This window comes from Kogia breviceps, chromosome 10 (genome assembly GCF_026419965.1).
Source record: "Kogia breviceps isolate mKogBre1 chromosome 10, mKogBre1 haplotype 1, whole genome shotgun sequence".
In the NCBI taxonomy this organism is placed as follows: domain Eukaryota; kingdom Metazoa; phylum Chordata; class Mammalia; order Artiodactyla; family Physeteridae; genus Kogia; species Kogia breviceps.
In genome coordinates this window covers 18,932,257-18,955,252 of record NC_081319.1, presented here as the reverse complement: position 1 = coordinate 18,955,252, position 22,996 = coordinate 18,932,257, and positions in this window count along the sequence as shown.

The window sequence follows — 22,996 nt, the reverse complement described above, 5'->3', positions numbered from 1 at the left end:
GGGGATATGGGTGTGACAGAGTATGTGGGAACTCTCTGTACTTTCCGCTCAATTGTTCTGTAAACCTAAAGCTGCTCAAAAAACTAAGTTTAGTAATAATAATAATAATTTTAAAAAACGTACAAATCATGTGTCAGGGGCCTCTTACCGTGGCCAGAGTCCCCCTGCAACGTTTTGTTGACTTGGTTTATTTCCCTAATGGTTTGTACCCCTGAATTTCCTGAGTTCCAAGGGACCCTAGCGGCCGGAGGTGTTCATTCCTATGTGTTGTCTGACTTTGCCGCCTTCGGAACCACCAGGGGTAACACACAAACTGCCTCTGTCAAGAATCTTTCCAGCTTCCCTCACAGGTTTACCTGCAATACTTTGAGTCTTTGTCTCTCTGAGCGACAGCTTCCTCATTCCTAACACTGGGGTGATGATAGAATCCATCTTTACAGCTATTTTCAAGCAACCCCTATTTACCAAGTCCCTACTCTGTCCAAGGCACTGTCCCACGCACTGGAGATACTACCATGAAGAAAAGACAAAAATTCCTACTCACATGGGCTTCTTCTAGTGAACGGATTCAGGGAGACAACTCATGGAAGTACTAAGCATAGTTTAGGTCCTTAGCAGGTGCTCAATAAATACTAGTCATTGCAGGGGTGAAACCCACTGTGTCCACTGGGACAACAGCTGTAATTCAGGGCTTGGAGTCTTTGCAAACGCCCTCAATGCCATCCTCAGGTGGGCAGGCTGCAGAGCCTTGGCACTCCAGCAGATGGCAGCAGTGGCAGACACATCCCACGGTGGCCTGAGCGCGTGCACATGAGGAGGAGAGATGGACTGATGGATGTGAGGCTCAGACTCTTATCCTCTGGATCACAATGAAAGCCTGTTCTTTCTGAGGAGTGTCTCTGAAAACAGAGCCCCGTATCTTATCGCATCATCTCTTGCTCTGTCCTTTCAAAAGCAGCCACTTAACCCCCAGCGGCAGGGAGACAATCCTTCTAGCCCTGCGTGACAAACCTGAGGTTTCAGCTGCTGCATTTTAGAGCTGGAAGAGACTTGAGAATTCATGGGCTCAGACGTTTGCAAAGTCAAAAGCCTCCCGGGCCGGGGCGGTAGTACACACCTTCCAAAGCCCTTCCTGGTTTCCAGAGATCAGCGGGCGCACTCACCCCAACGGCTGGGACAAGCCAGCTATCCTGACTTGGACGTGACACCACCTGCTTTTCAAAGCACAGTGCTGCCCCAAGAACTTGTCTGCTACCTGGATTTGGCCTCCAGGTGGTGACCCCTGAGAGTTCACGGTAGTGATTTCCACATAAATTCTAAGTCCTCCCCAGCTTCCAGAAAGGAGGAGGAACTTGCCCAGGGCTGCCCCAGAGAGCTGAGCACAGCCCAGAGCTGAAGAGAGCTCCTACCTGCTGGCTCTGCCTGTGCACCCACTGCCCTGAAGTGTGTGTGTGTGTGTGTGTGTGTGTGTGTGTGTAGAAAAGCAAAGTGGTTAAAATACTACGTGTAGCCCAAGATTACTGTGACTGGTATTACTCCTCCTTTATGGATAATAACAGCCCCGGCAAGAGCAGAGAATATCGATGGGCATTTACTATATGCCAGGCCCTGGGCTCAGCACCTTCTGTGGATTAACTCACTTAATCCTCAGAGCCACCTGTCCAGGCAAGTATACTCATCATCCCCATTTCGCACAAGGGCTCTGAGCGATTTGCTCGGCATCACTGAGCCGTCAGAGGCAGAACCTCAATCCTTCCTTTGCTTTGAGAAGGAAGGTGATCAAGAGAGGGCTCTTGTCTTGTCCAGGGGCCACCCCCCCACGGGAGGCTGGAGAGAAAGCCCCCCTTAGATGGCAAGGAGCCAGGATGCAAGCCTGCCAGGGTTTAGAGAGGTTGCTTCCTCCCCACCAGGCCTGCTGCCCGCCTTCCACCTGTCTGCAAGCTCAGCAGGAAGATGACACAATGACACGGAAAGAGACAGAGGCCTAGACCAGTAGCACTGTGGGAAGCGGGGTCAGAGACCGGCTCTGGCCTCCTGGGAGACACCGATCCCAGTGAACTGTGGCGACTCCACTGAGGCCGGGGGGTCTCTAGGGCAGCTGCACAGCCAACTAGGAGAGGGGTGGATGCCTGTCAGCTCTGCCAGGCCCCTCGCGGAACAGAGTGCGGACTCGGAGCCAGAGGGAAAGGGCGGCCAGCTCCTCCCCTTCCTGTCGATCTCCGAGTTGACTAAAAGAATATTCACAACCTAAAAGTTCAGAGTTATGTTTTATTTGGCAGGAGCCTGGGAGGCAGCATCTCAAGAAACCCTGAGAGAACTGCTCCAAGGAGGCGAGGGGAAAGCTAGGATATATAGGAGTTTTGCAACAAAGGGCACGGCATGTGAACGTGAAAAGACTACGTTAATTAAAGAAAACGAGACATCTCAAGTTAAGGAATTTAGGGCTTTTCTATGTATGGGAAAATGCAAGAGTCTGGGCTCACTGAAATCATTCCTTTGACAGGCACCTCAGCTCTCTGGGGCCTGCATCCTGTGTTTTCACATCCTGAGTTTCTTCAGAGCTCCCCGGAGGGAGTAGTCTGGTGGCTGCTAGATGGCAGGTATTCTTTCCTTCCTGAGTTCCCTCAAGGCTCACCAGCTCACCACTGGTGGTGGCTGCAATTGCCGAGGACTGTGACATCCTTTGTTGACTGATATGGCAGGAAATATTCCATTTCTCGTCTGCTTATGCTTCTTTGAACGTCCCTGTCTCACAGTAACTCCCTTCCGCCTCTCCTGCCTCACACTCACACACACACTAAATGGTCAGGGCGTTCCTGGTGTTTTCCAGCTTGCCAGAGCGCTCCGAGCTGTCATGCTGTGTCTGGGCTATCCTTGGCATTTACAGGTTTATGCCTCCAGTTAACCTCCCCAAGCCTCAGTTTTCCCATCTGTAAAATGGGAGACAATGACAGACTACGGCTTGAAGACTACGGCTCTTGTGAACTTTAGCGACCAGAGCACAGAGCCTGACATGGGGTTCATACTCAGTGAATGGTATTAGTTACGGTCGGTCATGCTTCCTCAGGACAGAGCCTCATGCCTGGCGCTTCCCCTTCCCCCCAAACAACAGCAACAGCAACAGAAATCCTTTAGTTCTGCACCCTGGGTGGGCTTTTTCAAAGACTCAACAACCAATCAAGATGAGTTCACAAAACAGTTGAAATGGAAAAGAGTGGTCTAATGTGTTTCCCCCTCCCAGGTAAGATTTGCATTTTAACAAAATGTTTCAACACTTTGAGTTGAAAGAGTGATGAATGGAGTGGGTTTCAAGTAGAAATCAGGCGGCTGGTGTAAATGTACAGCAAAGGAGTACTGTGGTCCTGGATCCTAAGGGAAACTGGGAAAGAGACTATGACACATTGTGATCTGGGATCCCTCACTCCTCTCCTGTACCTTTTATATAAACACACACACCAAATATCTAGAGACATCTCAAGTCAGAGCTGTGCTTTCTTTCTCTATACCTTTATCTCCTAAGGTATAAAAGAACATGATAATAATAATATCAATAGTAGCTACGTCTTGGACTTCCCTGGTGGCACAGTGGTTAAGAATCCACCTGCCAATGCAGAGGACACGGGTTCGAGCCCTGGTCCGGGAAGACCGCACATGCCACGGAGCAACTAAGCCCGTGCGCCACAACTACTGAGCCGGCGCTCTAGAGCCCACGAGCCACAACTACTGAGACTGCGTGCCACAGCTACTGAAGCCCACGGGCTGCTCCGCAACAAGAGAAGCCACCACAGTGAGAAGCCCATGCACCGCAACGAAGAGTAGCCCCCGTTCACCACAACTACAGAAAGCCCACACACAGCAACGAAGACCCAATGCAGCCAAAAATAAAATTAATTAATTCAAAAAACAAAAGACCAAAAAATAGTATCTATGTCTTAGGGTTATTATTGTGAGGATTAAGTGAGGTAATACATGTAAAACTCTTCAATAGTGACCAACATTCAGGAAGCGCCCTACAATGGTAACTGTATGAATTGCCAGGTTGGCCTTAATTCTCAGCTCCTGTAAGTGTGCCATATTACTGAATGTTATTCCTTCTTACTCAAACTTGCATTTGAAGGTACACACACCACATTTCCTGAAATCTTGAACAGGCCTCTCAAACGTCATTCCCATTTGCTTTCAGGGAGAACCATACCTAATCTGTACCCTATAGTTTAGCATAAAGCAGCTTGATATACTGGGAAGGACACAGGGACAGAAGATGATTCAGTGCTCACTGACCTTGGACAAAGGCAGACCTCTCTGAAACAGGAAACATTCACAGAGTCCTTTAAGGATCAGATGGCATTATGGATGTGAAAGGTTTTCAGTAGAAAGCTATTATTACTACCCCTACCAAGTGGAGTCCTGGGAAGTGGGGTCATGAATTCTATGACCACTGAACTAATTTTCTCCCTCCTCCAGCCCTCACACTCAACATCTGACCTGCATTTGTCTGCTCAGGCTGTTATACAGAATACCATAGACTGGGAGGCTTAAGCAATGGAAATTTATTTCTTATACTTCTGGAGGCTGTGATGTCCAAGATCAAGGTCCTGGCAAGGGACGTTTCATTCCGAGGCTTCTTCTCTTGACTTGTACTCAGCCATCATCTTGCCGTGTGCTTACGTGACCTCCTTTTCATGTGTGCACAGAGTGAGTGAGCTTTCTGGTGTCTTTTCTGAGAAGGGCACTAATCCCATCATGATAGCCCCACCCTCATGACATCATCTATACCTAATTACTTTCCAAAGTCTTATCCCCACATACCATCACATTGGGGGTTAGGGCTTCAGTGTATTAATTTTGTGGGAACACATACATTGAGTTTATAACATCACCCATCAGTAAATGCCAGTGGGGTGATTGGGCTGCTGGCTCGCATGCTACCTACAGCTGGCCCATGGAGATGTTTTGGCTTAAGGATCAGAACAAGGAAGGGCTGACTGACACTTTTCTTGTTAAAAAGGAAGATTACAAGCCTTATTCTTGCTCTATTGTACCTGACCATGGTATAGAGCAGTATGGCACCAAGGTCCCTAAATGGGAGCAAGGTATCTCGCAGCAAACCATGTCTTTGCTTCATTTGGTAGAGTTATCTAACATCTCTGCACACCATTTTTTTCATCTGTAAAATGGGGATAATAAAATTACATATCTCACAGGGTGTTGGAAGCATCAGATGTGATGACGCCTGTTAATTGTTTAACAGAGTACCTGCCACGGTACATGGTGAGAAAACGGCAGTTTTGAATCTAGAACAATTTTTAAAGAAGGAGGAACATTAAACTTTTTGCTATAGAACTGAGGCTCAGAGAGCTTAATTTGTGTTTGGATCTGAGTTCTTGGGCAAGACACTTAGCTTCTCAGTTTCCCTACTTAGAAAATAACCAAACCAGAATTTCCTAACGTGTCTACAAACTATTCATCCTTTTAGATATCCCATGAAAAGAGTGTTGTAGCCATGAAGTCTTGGGCAAACCTCCATCCTCTCTGCCTCTGAGAGTGCCAAGAGAGGTGTACTGGAGCTGGCTTGGGCTAGCTGATGGTTAAATTTTCAGGAATTCTGTGAGCCAGCTATGCATTCAGTGACGTCATGGTGGTAGTGTCACATCAGTCAGAGCAGGAGTATTTATACTTCAGAAATTGGCAAATGCTCAAAATCAGGGCTGTATTTTTTTTCTCAGAGAGCTTGTTGTTAAACATGTATCAGCACACATTGGTCCTAATACCTATTAGCTTATTAAAGTCTCCAAGAAGTCGAGCAATCAGCTCATTTACTTGGGTGTTTCCCAAACATTTTAGACCAAAGGATCATTTCACTAACAGTGTTCAGAAAACTTTTTGGAAACGTAGCACTAGATGGTTCTGTGGCCCTTTTAGTCTACCATTTTCCCATTAGAGGATGCAGCCACTGAGTTCCTGAGTTGTAAGGGACTTCTGGTTGCCTGAAGGTTGAATTCAGTGCTCCTTTCACCACTCTTATTGGCAAAGAATCATCTTTTCACAATTCCATGAGATTTCCAGACTCATCCCCTTACACATGAAGGTTTTCTTGCATTCTTCACATGGATGGAATGTATCACCTGCCACAGGTCTTTATACACAATGGTCCTGCTGTCTAAACTCTATCCTCCTCCTAGTTAATGCCTCTTCACTCTTGAGATCTCACCTCAGACATCAGTTTGGGGGGCAAAGGGGGGGAAGGTAGAGCTCAGCCTTCAGTCAAATGAGATTCTTCCGATCCCTCTGACACTTGCATAAAACCCTGCTCCTTGTCTTCCCAGCACTTACATTGTGGTAGCTGAAACATGTCCAAAAAGTCTCTGAAGCTCTTCCTATCAAATTGACTTCCCCACCTTTTGAATCTGGGCTGGCCTTGTAAGAGGCTCTGACCCAGAGAACATGGAGGCCTTATTCCCCTGGAATGCAGCCCTGAGACCTCTGTGCTAGTCCACTTAGAACAGACAGAGAAGCACTGCAGTCATGCTGGTCTCTAATATGAAAAATCAGATTTTGAAGGGAAAAACAGCATTTGAAGCCAGATTATCCCTGTGAGAGAAGATTTCCCAGATTCTTACGTTCCCCTTCAGTCCAAAAGCATCTGACCCTAGAGGGCACAGATTTTAGTTTTTTCTCATGACAACTCTTTGTTATGGACAGGATTATGGGACGTTTCAACACTTTAGCACAGACAGTGTGATACTCTGTGTTGGCTTAAGCCACGTGCTAGGGAAGACTGCTGCCAAAATGAGGAATTTATACACCAGGGGCGCTCAGCTTGCTTTAAGTCACAAAGGCCCAGTTCTGGGCACTGACAATCCTTAACTGGAAGAGTCTTTGATAATTAATAAAAAGAACATGAGAAATGTATTTTCGTTGGTAAAATTAGGGGTGTTAAATTAACATATTTGATATGATAAATGGGTTCTCATTAAGTAAATCAGTGGTATTCAAGATATGTGGCCAGGCCAGGGCCTGGAGAGACTGTCATCTGTCCTTAGGTGAATAGGGTATAAAGTCCAGTGAGCCCTGTAGTGTGTACACTTAGGATGATACCAGAGGCTTGGTCTCTTGATGCTGTCTCTAGGTTAGCATCACACCTGCTACATGTGAACCTTCCAAGAAAGGTGAGGTTAAAAGGGCAAAGACTGACGACTCATCCAGCTTGCAAAAAATTTTTGTACAAACACTTTCAGGCCTGCTTGTTAATAAATATTTAAATAATATGTCTAATGTGTATGGCACAACTTGGTTGGAGACTTGGTTACATTATAACCTGTCTTCCAAATGCATGAGGTGATCCCTTTCACTTGCCCAGGTTTTTTTGCTTTGAAACTCTTTCCAGATCATGGTGCAGGGAGGGAAAACTGAAGCAGAGAATGTCAATTTCACCAAGCAGATTGCAGTTAGTGCTGATAACATGGCCAGAACTGACAGGGCAGAGTTGTAGAGAGATGGAAATAATACATAGGAGCTTCAGAAATCTGCACAAGGATCTCCTAGAATCTTTGGGTGAATACCAAGTGGCCTGTGTAAGGACAGGCATCCTTGAGAGAAGGCAAAGAACAAACACTGTGTACCTATGAGTTGAATTGAGATTCTGGAGCTTAAACAGAACCGAGAGACAGTTTTTTAAGTGTAAGTGGAAAAATCACTTTGAAAATCCTGGGCACTCAGTTGACACACAAGAAAGACCATGCATCAGGGGAAGGGTTACTATCATTCAGAAATAAGAATATACTAGACCTTCCCTAACAAATATTAAAAACAAGAGTCAAAGGATCAAGCTGATCCATAAGGAAGTTACCTGCCCTCCAGACAAAATGCAACGTTATTTAAAGGAAGACCACAAAATCCAGACATTCAACACTGTATCATCCACAATGTCTAGCACCTGATAAAATATTATTAGACACATGAAGAAGCAGGAAAATGTGAAGGAAGAAAAATCAGTCGATAATTGAAATAGGCTAGAAAAGACAGAGGTGATGGAATCAGGAGATAAGACTTTTAAAAACCACGATTATAAATGCAGCCAAGGATATTAACGGAAAATATAAACATTATGAGGGAATAGGTAGTGAGTCTTAATACAGAACTAGAAACTATAAAAAAGAACTAAAATAATATCTAAAAACTGAAAAATACAGTATTCAACATGAAAAATTCACTGGATGGCATTAACAGATGAGACACTATGGAAGAAAATATCAGGAAACTCAAAGAAACTAATAAAACTGAAGCATATGGAGAAAGAAGCTGAAAAAGTAACTGAACAGAGCTTTAATGACCTGTAGGATGATACCAAGTCTAACATTTATTTCTTGGTTCCTGAAGGAGAAGATAGTGACAGATGGGCAGAAAAAGTATTTTAAGAAATGTAAGGCAAAATCTTTACAAATTAGATGAAAGATATAAACTCATAGGTTCAAGAAGCTCAACAAATCTCAGATGGGATAAACAAAAAGAAATACACACTAAGGCGTATGATGAGAAATCTGCTATAAAACAATGATGAAAATAAAATTTTAGAAGCAGTCAAAGAAAAAAGCCAATTTATATACAGAAAAACAATCCTACAAATTATGGCTGACTTGTCAAAAAAAAAAAAAAAAACCCAATGTGGGCCAAAATATTGGAATGGTATCTTTAAAGTACGGAAAGAAAACAAACAATCTAACTAGAATTCTATGTCCAGTGAAAATGTCCTTCCAAATTGGAGAAACAAACTCATTATCAGACTAACAGAGCTAACAAAATTCATCACCAGCAGAACTTCACAAGACATATTAACAGAAGTTCTTTAAGAGAAGGAAAATAACAAACGAAAATCTAAATCTACACAAAGAAATCAAGAACATTTTAAATGATAAATACCATTAAATAAACCTTCTGCCTTCATTTCTACCATCTTTAAAACATAACCGACCAGCAAAAAGAACAAAATATTATGGATGTTATAACATATGTGTACATAGAATGTATGACAATAGCACAAAGGTTAGGAGGGGGAAACAGACATATAATGTTGTGACGCTTTTACACTGTATGAGAAGTGGTATAATGTTATTTGAAGCTAAACTGTGATACGTCAACAATGCAGATTTTAAACCCTGGAGCTACTGTTGAAAGAAACTATTTGTTGAATGAATGGAAGATTTATTCTAGGTATTGAAGACCTACCTTTTATGGGACTGTTGACTGAATTAGATGTGACATCGGTCTTCTCTCAAACACTTTGCTTCAGTGGGAAATTTTCACAAGGGCAAAGGAGGGAGGAATGGGAAGCAGAACAGGGTGAATTTTCTGCTTCACTGTACCTAATACAATGCTCCAATTGTTAGAATGTCATGTTAGATTCAACCAGACAGTACTGTAAATTCCAAGGGAAATAAAATATTCCAGGAAAGTCTTCCAGCCAAGACCTGAGCTGGCCTCCTGTGGTGACATTCCATTAAGAAATATTCCAACTTACAGTTTATGAAAGGATTAGAATGGACAAAGTGTTTTCCCTGCTAATGTAAATACTTGAAAGAAAATTAAGATTTTTTAGAATATGACTTGTCCTTCACTTTCAGTGTCTGTTTGAGGAAACACCTCATATTTTCTCTTCTGACTTATGTCTTGATATTTATTTGCATGTTTTATAAGTGCTGCGCAGGAGATTTAGGAGAATCACATTTTGGGTGCTAGATACTGATATTGCTGGGCCAATGGAAAGGAAGCTTTCTTGGCTGTAGAAAAGATACAATTTGTTACTAGAAGTTTCTAGTCATCGTGTCCCCCAAAGGGTATATAATCAAAGAACTGATGGATTTCCACAAAGCATTATCTACTCCTCTTTTTCACTGGAAGATAGTGTAGCTGGGTCACAGAAAGAACTAGAAATAGGAGTGGATCCCCAGTAAAATGGCTTTGAAAGGCATGGAGTTGAGTGACACCCACCCTCTCCCTTATTCCTTGGAGCTTCTCTGCCCTTTCCTCTAGTCTTCTGAATAGAACTCCATGGTGTGCTGTTTGGAATTAGTGTAACAGTATGTGTGATTACAATAATCATTTTGCATGCATGTAGCTCTTTTCTTCCAAAAAAACTCAAGGGCAATGTTGAAAGAAAAATATGACTTCCAGAACCTTGGTTAGCTTGTAAGTCAGGATTCCTTAACTTGGGGTTTGAACTCAACCTTGGCTTTGAGGGCATTGGAGAGTTGCCTGAAATGGCTTGCAGAACAAACATACATGCATTTTCCCAAGAAGAGGGTCCTTAGGATTATTGTGTGTTTGTGCATGGGGAGAGGAGAGAGTAAGGTCCAAAGCAAGAGTAAAATCCATTGTTGTAAAAGAGGCATTTTTCTCTTTCAAAAATTTAGAAGCAACAAAAAATATTTAATCACTGAATTGGATCATTGCATCACTGAAGCTAAGAGTGAGAAGAAAAATGAACATATTGAGTGTATATTTTCTCAGTCTCCCAGTCTACAGGATAAATATTATGCACCTCTTTTACAGAAAGGATTTCAGCTTGGAGAATGTATGTGCTTTTCTGAAAGCAAACAGCTTTAAAAGTTCAAAAGAGGGGCCTCCCTGGTGGCGCAGCGGTTGAGAATCTGCCTGCCAATGAAGGGGACACGGGTTTGAGACCTGGTCTGGGAAGATCCCACATGCCACGGGGCAACTGGCCCCGTGAGCCACAACTACTGAGCCTGGGCGTCTGGAGCCCGTGCTCCGCAACAAGAGAGGCCGCGACAGTGAGAGGCCCGCGCACCGCAATGAAGAGTGACCCCCGCTCGCGACAACTAGAGAAAGCCCACGCACAGAAACGAAGACCCAACACAGCCAAAAATAAATAAATAAAAATAAATAAATTTGTTTTTTAAAAAAAGTTCAAAAGAGGATTCGAACCAAACTATTTCAGTCACCAAAGTCCTATTTTTTTCCATTTCCTTTTCCTGCTATCGCAGATAAAGAGTCCATGCTCCAGTATAAACCAGTCCCTCGATAGGCACACTGGGTTCCATCTCCCCTCCCCTATTCGAGGACATTTCTCCAGCAACCCTCCCCTCTATCTCCTGCACCAGAGGTGGGTAATCCAGCTGGCTTCTGTTTCGCTATGGACACCACAAGGTAAGAATGGTTTCTACATTTTTTTAATCGTTGGGGAACAAAACTTAAAAAAAAAAAAAAAGAATATCTGTGATATGCGAAAATATGAGATATGAAATTCAAATTTCAGTGCCTGTAAACACTTGACTGTCACAGCAAGTCAAACTGCGATGCAAATTTCGCAGTGTTTACTCTCAGTTCCTTTCATATGTCGTGGCACTGGTTTCCGCACTAGGTGGGGGAGCTCTGCCAGGGAGTGAGGATCCTGCAGTGTAAGGAATGGTGCCCACTTGGAGGCAGGAACCCCTAGAGATCATGCTCTGGGTAGCTTAGACTCTGGGGTCGCCGCTGGATGACTCCAAGCCCACATCGAGGGCCTGTGCAGGCCTCTTCCCCAGATCCACCCTGGCCGCCATGTGAGCCTCTAGGCCACAAAGGGCACCTGCTTGTGCTAAGCTGTGGTAGGAGGAGAAGCAGACAGAGCCACGGGCCTGGGCCTCTTCTGCTTGCATGTACCTGGGCCTCTGCTACAGCTGTAGAACTCTGAGTAGTCTGGAAAGTCTTTTTTTTTTTTTTTTTGCGGTACGCGGGCCTCTCACTGTTGTGGCCTCTCCCATTGCAGAGCACAGGCTCCGGACGCTCAGGCTCAGCGGCCATGGCTCACGGGCCCAGCCACTCCGCGGCATGTGGGATCTTCCCGGCCCGGGGCACGAACCCGTGTCGCCTGCATCGGCAGGCAGACTCTCAACCACTGCGCCACCAGGGAAGCCCTGGAAAGTCTTTTGGTCAACATGAAAGTAAATTTTAAGGTAGAAAGATAAAACCTCGCTTAGTTAATAGACTGTAAGTTTCATTTATAACTTTGAAGTATTTGGATATATGGTATGTAGGCCTCCATCTGAACTCTTGCCTTGGGTCCCATAAATTCTAGGGGCAGGTGAGTCTATGTGATGCTACTCGAGGCTTAGCTCAGCTCTCATCTTTTGCCTCAGTTTCTTAGGGTGGCCATAACAAAGTACAACAAACTGGGTGGCTTAGAACAATACAAATGTATTGTCTCACAGCTCTGGAGGCCAGAAGTCCGAAATCAAGGTGCTGGTAGGGCCAGGCTCCCTCTGAAGATGCTAGGGAGGTATCTGTTCCAGATCTGTCTCTTAGGTTCTGGTAGCCTCGGGCATCCCTTGGCTTGTAGATGGCCATTTCTCCCTGTGTCTCTCTTCATCTAATCTTCCCTCTGTGTGATGTCTCTGTGCCTGAATTTCTCCTTTTTATAAGGACACCAGTCATATTGGATTAAACCTCACCCTAAGGATTTCATTTTAACTAGATGACCTCTGTGAAGGTCAAAGTCTGAGGTACTGGTGACTAGGATTTCCACATATCTCTCTTGGGTGTGAGGGTGGCAGAATTCAACCAAAAGTGCCTTCTTAGCAAGAAGTCCCCAGAGGCCTCTGTTCGGTGCTATAGCTTGCCCCCTGACCAGCTCTCACACCCTCAAGCTCTCTTACCAGGATTTGCTTTATCTTTCTTCCATTTTGATTATCAACTTCTAACATGGCTTATAATTAATATATGCATTCAATTTATTATGCATTGAATGTCTCTTCCTATAAGAATACGAGCTCCCTGAGGGCAAGGATCTGTCTAGAACAGCACTTGGCTCATAAGAGGCACTCAGTAAACATGTGTGGGATGAATGATTTGATCCACACTGCCTTCAAGGGGAAGAAAAATGGGCCTTCCTTGCAATAGCAGAAAAAGAGAAAAAAAAAATACAACGGAGGGCCATCAATATGGGTAAAAAAAAAAAAAAGATAAATAAGCTGTAGTATATCTATACCACTAGTTCTCAACCTTGACTGTACTCTAAAAACATCTGGCAAGCTTTTAAGAAGATTTATGGTGATTCTCAACTGAGAAACAATAGAATCCTTATTGCCAGGTATGGAGTCTGTAATATGTGCATCAGTATTGTTTAAAAAAAAATTCAGGGGCTTCCGTGGTGGCGCAGTGGTTGAGAATCCGCCTGCCGATGCAGGGGACACGGGTTCGTGTCCCGGTCCGGGAAGATCCCACGTGCCGCGGAGCGGCTGGGCCCGTGAGCCATGGCCGCTGAGCCTGCGCGTCCGGAGCCTGCGCTCCGCAACGGGAGAGGCCACAACAGTGAGAGGCCCGCGTACCGCAAAAAAAAAAAAAAAAAAAAAAAAATTCAGGGTTGAGAAACACTGATCTATGCCATGAACTATGCTATTTTTTTTTTTTTTTTTTTTTTGTGGTATGCGGGCCTCTCACTGTTGTGGCCTCTCCCGTTGCGGAGCACAGGCGCCGGACGCACCAGCTCAGTGGCCATGGCTCACGGGCCCAGCCGCTCCGCGGCATGTGGGATCTTCCCGGACCGGGGCACGAACCCGTGTCCCCTGCATCGGCAGGCGGATTCTCAACTACTGCGCCACCAGGGAAGCCCTATGCTATCTTTAAATAGAGCTGAGATATATGTACTAACATATATAGAATCAGGTACAATGCGATACATTTTAAGTAAGCGTACAATGGTAGGCAGCCTCAAAATGGCCCCCGGTGATCTCCACCTCCTGACAAACTCTTCCCGTCAAAAAGAACCTCTTCTCCTTGGATTTACAGACTTGCTTAATGAATAGAATACGGGGGAAGTGAGGAGATATCATTTCTGAGATTAGGTCACAAAAGACTGGCCTTCCATCTTGGGTGCTGTCTTCATTCTCTCTTGGATTTCTCTCCCTGGGGGAATCCAGTTCCCATGTCATAAGGCAGCCCTGTGAGGAAGCCTTGGTAGCAGAGGAATGGTGCCTGCCAACAACCACGTGAGTGGGCTTGAATGTCGGTCTTCTGTCCAAGTCTGGCCCTCAGATAAACCCAACCTGACTGCCAACAAGCTCGACTGCCACTTAATGAGACACTCTGAGCCAGAAATAACCAGCTAAGCTCCTCCCCATCTTCCTGACCCAGAAACTGGGAGATAATAACGTTTGTTGTTTTAACTGCTAAGTTTGGGATAATTGGTTTGCATAAATAGATGAATAACAGACACAGCAATCTATGTATTTTCAATGGCTCCACATATATGTATAGAAAGACACAGAAAAACATATAAAAGGTGCAGACAAAAATAATGGTGGTAACCTCAGGGGTGGTGTGGGTCTTGTTTTCTTTTCTTTTTCTTTTTCTTTTTTTTAATAAGGACTGGTCAAAGACATACTAGCTTTATCTGGACAGTTTTGTTTTTATTTACTGGGAGAATACACGCATGGATTGGAGGTCTAATTAAAACAATAAGGAAAGATGTTGTGAGCTGTGGGTTGGGAAAGGCAGCTTTCGGTTGCTGTGCATTGCAGCTGAGAATGAGTGATCGTGGTGCTTCCAGAATGATGGGAAGAGTCTCCCACTTGTTCCCCTTCCCCTGGTGAAACACTGATGAGTGAGTTGTATTTCTGGTTCACGGCCAGTTCCATCATCAAGCTCCATGCCACAGTTCAGAGCCCTCTGGGAAAGGTGGGTTGAGGAAAGAAGGAGAGGTCAAACGAATGGAGAGAAAAAGCGCTCTCGGGGACTGAGAATACGCCTGCAGAAGTGGCCCTGAGACTTCAAGAGTTTCTGTGATTCCTTCTATCATTTCAGTTTTGACAACTCAGACAAATAAATAAGCAGCCACACTGCCTAGAATTCCCGGATGCCAGTCAGGGCAGGGCAACCACTTTCACTATGATCCAGAGAGGGGAGTTCCTCACTCAGCTGATCGGGAAGAGCCAGAAGTCCATGAGAAAATGCCAGTTTCTGGTTACCAACACGCCAGCAAGCATTCACACTAGGCATCAGGGCTTGTGTCCTGCACATAACTCTCAACACAACATTATGAGGCGGATGCTAGCATGCCCATGCTAAATGAGAGGTAGGTCTTTCTAACTGCTTAACCAGAAATATGCCATTTTGGGTCCCTGCCAATATCTGGAAGCAAAAAAAAGCAATGGTCCAGCTAGCAGGGTGCCTCACGCAGAGGGTTTCGTGAACAGGAGCTCTCTTTGATTAAGGGAAAAGAAAAAGAGAGTCTAGCACGTGCCAATGGGAGAAGAGCAATAAAACGTAAAACAGAGCTATGCTCTTGCCAACAGCAGCGGGTCATCACTGGGCGCCCACTGGTACCAGTGCTGTGATGGCTCTGGGTACAACAGCCAGGCTTGTGCCTCGGCCAACCCACAGTGGCCCAGGGCCAAGGAGCGAAGGCAGGCGGCCTGGCTCTCCATCTCCCCCTTGCTCAGTGGGGCTCAACACATGCCCGGTTCTCCTGGTCTCCTCCCTTTCCCAGGCCTGCCCAACCCAGGCATCACCCTCTACTTAGAACCCACCTCCTCGTGATCCCGCCCGGCAACACTGGCCAGTTCTGTCCCCCTTTCTGCAGGGACCCGCTGTCAATCTGCAAAGAAAAGAGCTTTGTGGTCAGGTGGTCCTATACCCAAATCACACCTGGGCCACTTGCCAAGCTCTGAGACTTTAGGCAAGTCATTTCACGTCACTGGGCATCGGTTTTGCCCTCTGCCAGCTGGGGACAATGCAAGATGGCACTAAGGGGTGCGATATAAGAAGAGCCTCACAGGCAGGACTGAACGAGGTTTGGGTTTCCTGACTCTAAGGGGTTCATGACTAATCAAAACATGCTTTTCCTCCCCTAAAACATGTGCATTTTAAAAAGAGTTCATGGGGCTTCCCTGGTGGCGCAGTGGTTGAGAATCTGCCTGCCAATGCAGGGGACACGGGTTCGAGCCCTGGTCTGGGAGGATTCCGCATGCTGCGGAGCGGCTGGGCCCGTGAGCCACAACTACTGAGCCTGCGCGTCTGGAGCCTGTGCTCCGCAACAAGAGGCCGAGATAAGTGAGTGGCCCGCGCACCGCGATGAAGAGCGGCCCCCGCTCGCCGCAACTAGAGAAAGCCCTCGTACAGAAACGAAGACCCAACACAGCAAAAATAAATAAAGTAATTAATAAACTCCTACCCCCAACATCGTAAAAAAAAAAAAAAGAATTAACCCAGTACAAGCTTCAATTACTCCCTAGAGCTATTATTTAAAAAAAAAAAAAAAGAGTTCATGAGAGATCTTTATAGGTTAGGTATTTGCAGGCAGTAGATAAGGATTAACTTGGTTGAAACTGGAAGGTAGATGGGATCATATGGGAAGAAGGGGACCCTCTGGAGGCCTTCAAGTCACACTTCCTGGAGGGTATGCAGACTGTGGATAAGCCTTTTCAGAATCATCCAGAGAGCCCAGTGGGCAGGCAAGAAAGCTGAACTGTGTTCCAGCACCTGCAGGGATTTTGATGCAGAGTATGTCTAGAATGTCCCCTACGCTTCCCAGACATAAGACAGGTCCCGCTGAGGGGATTTCTGTTTGAACTGGTCTTTCCTACATGAATCCACTTGGCAAAACAAAAACAAAAGCGATTTCCCAAAAGTTTTTCACACATGTGAAGCATTTCTTCATGTCAGCCCAGCTCTTGCAAAGCCAGTTTCTCACACCCCAAGTAACCTTTCAGAGCCACATGCCTCATTTTGAATGGAGAGGATGAGAAACAGTTTCAGAGAATTTTCCTATGTATCATGCCTCCAAAAATAGCCCTTTATTTCCTTCTTATCCAGTGACGAAAAAGGTTAACAGCAGTCTAAAAGCAAAGCGTTGAGAAACTCACACTTTAAAAATGAGGATGCATACATGGGGAAAAAAAAAAAATCTCTGCTTCTGACTGTCTTCTCTCCTCTCTGTGGTATTTCAGGGAGTTCTCTGAAGTCAGGCTCACGTTTTCTGGGCCCATCTTGTCTATTGTCTGGGGCACTGGTCTTCACTGTGGCTGAAACACCCTGTCACCATGAGCCTGTGTTGATGGGGAGACGTTTGGTTTGGTGCAGGGGAATTCTGGGGTTCCTGATTCATTTATGTCGTTTCCTCTTCCCCCCCACCCCCTGAGGAAGTCCAGAAAGAGGAATGGGCAGGTGTTGCCAAGTCCTGTGGACACCTGAGTTCGAACTCTCCTGAAAGATGTCACCGTGTCTATTTGACAGCCTGTAGGAGGGCTGCTCTGAGGGGTGTAGCAGTCAGGACTCCTTGAGTAAGGAGCCGAACCCTAACTCAAAGTGCTGTAAGCAAAGAGGGAAGGCATTGGCTCGGGCAGCAGGGAAGGGCCCGGTGATCAGCACCCACATCTAAGGCAGGCGTGCCGCAAGGAGGACTCATGGTTAGAGCTGGGGTGCCCTGTCCCCTCTCTCTCACTGGCTGCCTCTGCTTTCTGCATTCTCTCAGGCTGCTGTGTCACAAGGCCTCCTCCATGCAGAGGGAAGACGGCACTGCTGCTCTCAGCTGACACAGCCGGCCCTTGTCGTCTTTACCTCACAGCATCCGTCGTTTATCTCAGGGGAGGATGCTGACCGGGCCTCCAAGTTGCTGCTACTACTCCTTGGACCAATCACCTTTGCTGGCTGGATGAGGTACCAGGATGGGCCAGGCCTGACTCATATGCCCACCTCTGGCCCAGGCAGTTGGCAGTACAATTGTCCAGCCCATCTTTCAGATGCGGAAACAGAGGTTCTGGGAGGTTAGGTGACTTGTCCAAATCACACAGCCAGCAGAGGGGAAGAGCTGGGCTTGGAACCTTTCTCTCTTCACAGCACTGCAGCAGAAGGAAGTGTGGGTGGGGGAAGGAGAAAGAATGACAGTTTCCCCCCAGTAAACATTCCCAGAGAAGGGTCTGACCCAAGGCAGAAAAACACCACAGTCACTCAGAATTTATTTTAGAGAGACACCTGTAAGAGCGTGGCATCAGTTTATGGTTTTCAAAGATGAGACCCCTGAGGCCCAGAGCGGGTAAGTGACATGCCCAAGGTCACACAGCAAGTGTGTGCTGTTGCCGAAGGGAGTCAAGGCTTGTCATTAGCAGTGCAGGGCTCTTTGGGGGCCATCACGTGGCAGTGCGTCATCTGTTATAAAAAGAAGCAGGCACCTCAGTAGGAAGGGAGCATCTGTGCCTGTCTCCTAGAAACACGCATCCCTGAGACAGATCTAGAGCTATGAGGGATGGATTTGGTAAGGACTTTTTGATACGGGGCTGGAAAATCTCTTATGTTTAATTACTGTTCGAAAACCATATGTAACTTAAAGGCATTTTGGGGGAAAAGGTAAGGAAGAGCCTTTACATGTTTCTTCATACCCATATATTTTTTCAGTGTATTTTGTTGCTGTTGCACTCGGCCTTAGGTTGCCAGGGAGACCGTTATCAGCAGAATTAAGTTGTTGGTGAATAATTAATTGTCTGTCCCCAGCTGAGGCTCGGAAAGAGGACTTCTCAGAGGGTCTCTGTAGGGTTTGGGCAGAATCGGCCTCTGTCTACGGCCAAGAGAGGAATGAGGGGCCGGCGCGATGGCCACAGAAGAGGTGGGGGAGCAAGAGGGAGGCTCCCCTCCTCCCCCCAATGGCAGTCTCAGCAGTGGTCACTGCCACGGCCACCCGTGGCCCTACACCTGACCAACGCAGGGGACCTTGCAGGCCAACCATGGCCACCGTTCGCATTTTCTTGTTTGAGAGATTTCCCAGCACCAAGGTCCTGAGTTGGCCCGTGGCACACCAGAAGTGCCAAAAAACATATTGGGAGCAGCCCTGCAACCAGTGAGGGCTGGAGGGACACGGGCTGCTCTCCACGGGCACCCCACATCCCAGGGGGATTCAGCTCCGCTGACCCGCACGCTTGCTCGCTAACACACCCTTTATCGGCTTCCTTCCTCTCCCAGGCCTACTCCTTGGCTCGCCAATCAGCGCTTCCTGAAACCATCTTCCAAATCAACTCCGTGCATTCAGATTGTTGCCTCAAGTCTGCTCCCGGGCCAGCAGGAACTGAGAAGATCGCACTGTGGGGACACAGGACCCAGGAGCGGTGCTTCTCATCTGCTGTTCTGTTCTGCCTTCGTGTGTAAAAGAATATTCTGTAACATGCGATTTCTCGAGCTCCTCCTCTTTTCTTTTTTTAGATTAGCCTAAACCCAAAGACTTGTATGCTCTCAATGACAACTGCTCTCCAGTAAACACCAAAGGAGTTGAAGGGCTCCAAAACCCTGGTGAATGTGTGAACCAGCTAAAGAGTGCTTGATCTATAACTCGGAGGTTATGTTCCCAGAGAAGGTTATGATCCAAGATAGGAAAATACCACAGTCATGCAGAGTTTGTTTTAAATTACAGGACACTTGTAAGAGTGTGGCATCATTTTATTGCTCAAATAGCAGCAACTAAGCCTCAGCCCAGGTCTGCCTGGTTTCTCCAGCTAAATGTACAGAGGAGAACTGAGTAGAGAAGGAAAAGCCTCCAAACCTTCCAGTACTTTCTGTCTGGACCTTTCCAATTCAACTTCCTCAGGTTGAAAGAGTTGCAAATCCCAGCTGAGATGTATAGTCAGACACCTATTTGGTGCATTAAATAATTCCGAACATCTTTCAGGTGAGGTGTTCAACTAATATTCTTGGTTTTGCAGAAAAGAACTTTGGGTTATAAGCACCTCTGCCCCTTTGTTACGCAAAGGGACCGGATCTTAAGCTTCCTAGAAAGGACCCAGTCCTCTGGAACCATCAGTGGTTCAGAGAAGCAGAAACCACCCTCCACCTTTCCTCAAACATACAGACTGCCCACTTTACCTCTGAGCTCTTTCACAATTCTACTCCACAGAACACACACAGTGTTAGAACTTAAACCTCTGTTCTTCTCCAGTTCATCTCAAAATCCGCTAATGAGCTAACAATCTGAAAGTTTTCTCCATTGTCACAGAAATTTGTGTATCTTCAACACTTAATAACACAGTGATGCGACAACTGCATTCAGGTAGCGGCAACTTTCTTTGCCGGCATCTAAAAATGTCCCAACCTTCCCGGGTTGTTAAAATGAAGCCTCTTTCCTCTGTCCATGCCCCTAAAAGTTTCTAACACACGAACCGTCTTGCCAAGCACTGCTGAGAATTACACAGCAGAGAACCATCTATTTCCCACAGACAGCACTGTTTACGTCTGCAGCGAGGTTAGAAGAAGCACTTTGGTGTTTGTTTTTTTTTGTTTTTTTTCAGCTGGCTGGCTACTTCATACGAAATCACCAAGGTCAGACAAACATAACAGGGAGAGAATGTGTTTATCATTACAAGCAATGCAACTTCTGGGTGTATGGGCAGAACGCGGGAAAAGCTAAGAGCGCAGGCAGACAGACCCAAGTTCAAGTTCTAGCCCCTCTCCTCCTCAGCTGGGAGACCTCAGGCAGGTTGTTGTACATCTCTGAGCTTCGGTTTCCTCATAGAGTTATTGCGGGGATGAAAAGGAGGTAATATATAGGAAGTGCTAAGCTCAGTGCCTGGGCACAGTGTCTAGGCTTGTCAATTAATTATATCTCATTTCTTCTTCTCCAAGTAAATGAAGCACCACCCAAAACAGGAAGGCAGGAAGGGTGTTGTGGACATGTGCTTTTCCCTGCCCATCACTCTTTCCTCTTCCTTCCAAGGACCCCATTCATTTCTCCCCAGTGATAACCTTTTACGTGTGTTGGGTGAGGTCTACTGCCTTCTTTTCTCTTCAGCCACCAAGGTGGGAATGAGTCTTAGCCTTTGCTGAACCTCCACCCTGCCCGAACTGCAACGGGAGGTACCGGAATGGATACATGAGTCAAAATGTCTCTATTCTGAGTCCTCCCTGGAACTTTCTTCTGATTGGAGACACCATAATAGATTCGTTCAGTGCTAAATTTGTACGGGTGAGGACTTTATGCATATGGCGGCTGCCTTTCCTGCTGCATCAGAGTTTGCTCAGAAAAGCAGAACCTGTAGAACACGCATATCATGGGGGAATGTGTTACGGTGATTTGGCCTCTTGTAATTGTAAGAGTGGTTAAACAGTCTACGGGAGGGTGTTGTGGTTCATACTAAGCAGGAACTATGCAGAGAAGTGAATTCTGGGAAATGTAGTTCCAGCTTAGCTAAGCCGACAGAACAAATTTACTACACCAGCGGTATGATGAGAACCATTTAAGAAACGGGGAGAGATGAAAAGCCCTAATGATACCATTTGAGCCTGTGGATCCAGCCAGGCCTGAAGCTCTAACTATCCCTAGAATTTCCAGTTGTGTGAACCACTTAGCCTACGCTGGTTTAAATTGTGTGTCTGTCTCTGAAAAGAAAGTGGCCTGACCAGTTCGGCTTCCAACAGTAATTTGGTTCAGGAGTTGTAACAGATTTCCAGTGAAGACCCTAACTTTGTCATGGCAATTAGGAACAAACTAAAACCTCTTGGATAATAGGGAATGACTAGTACAGAGCATTTTCAATTTTGATGGGTAAAGAATTTGCTAAGAACTGGCAAAAAGGCTTATGTACAAAACATGATTAATGCCTGCTATTAACAAACTACCACGTGGCAGGTGTAATCTTTGTAGGAGGTAGGTTGACACCTGGTGGGAAGCCAAAGGGATGCCCAGACAGAACCTCATAGGTGGGGAACCCCCATACTTCAAACTTTCATTCTTTGTTTTGCAGGTCAAAAGACTTCACCTCGTCAGCTTTGGAAGTGGGGGTCTGCCCTCCTTACCATTCCCTCAAGAGACTGATAAATAAACCAGTGTAAATTAATTTACAAAGAGGGGATATATTTTTCCAGCAACTGGAATCTCTGCATCCCTCACCACAGATACATCTTTCCCAGAGATAGTTCACCTGGGATATCGAATGAAGATTCAGAATGCTTTTTTGAAGAACATGGGACAGTCAGAGAGAGATTTTACCCAGGCTCTGAGGAAGCCTGGTAAACCCTTATTCTCCAAAGTGGACAGAATACTTGTGAATGTCATGAGATTTGGAGTCTTCTTTTCTTAGATGGTTGTTTGGATCATGTTCCATTCTCAAAATACTCTGTGATTTTTGTGACTGTATTACCATATCACCTTATTGTGCAGGTTATGGATGACCTCTTAGAATATCACCTACACAGACTTTCAACCTCACCACTAAGAACAGGCTTTAAAAAAAATTAGGTTTTGAAAAAGTATTATTTCCTTCTCCTTCTTCTAAATGAAAACTGTTTCTCTATTCACAACACTTCTGACACCAAATGTGTACGTCTTCTGCACCAAACGCTTCTCCAGTTCTCTGTAGACACCAATGAGGTGTGAAGTAATTCAACCCGATGCTGACCCTGACTACCCAGAGTTAGCCCAAACCCACAGGTTTAGGGCTCAGTCCCACAAGACATCCCCCAACTTCAGACACCAATAGCAGGTAGCGGGCTGTCAGGTCACCCATGCTACTGTCTGACCTGGCTCCAAATCAAGGATTCTCATGACCCCTCCACAAGTTCAAAAATGTGCTATAATGGCTCATAGAACTCAGCGAAATACTTATATGGTTTACTTTAAAGGAAATAAATGAACAGCCAGATAAAGAGGTACATTGGGTGAGACTGGAAGGGTTTCGATCAGAGGAGCGTTTTGTTCCCATGGAGTTGTGGTGCATACCTTCTTGGCATGCGAATGTGTTCGCCAACCTGGAAGCCCTCTGAGCCCCCTAGTTCGGGGATTTTTATGGAGGCTTCATCACGTAGTCACCATAGATTATGAACTCAATCTCTACCCCCTTGCCGTTTCCTGGAAGATGGAGTATATGGTCTGAAAGTACTAACCTTCTTATCATGGCTTAGTCTTTCTGGTGACCAGCCCCCATCTGGGAGCCCACCAAGAGTCAGCTCATTAGAAAAAAGAGGTTCCTATCACCAGGAAATTCCAAGACATTTAGGAGCTCTGTGTCAAGAACGAACCAAGGGAAAA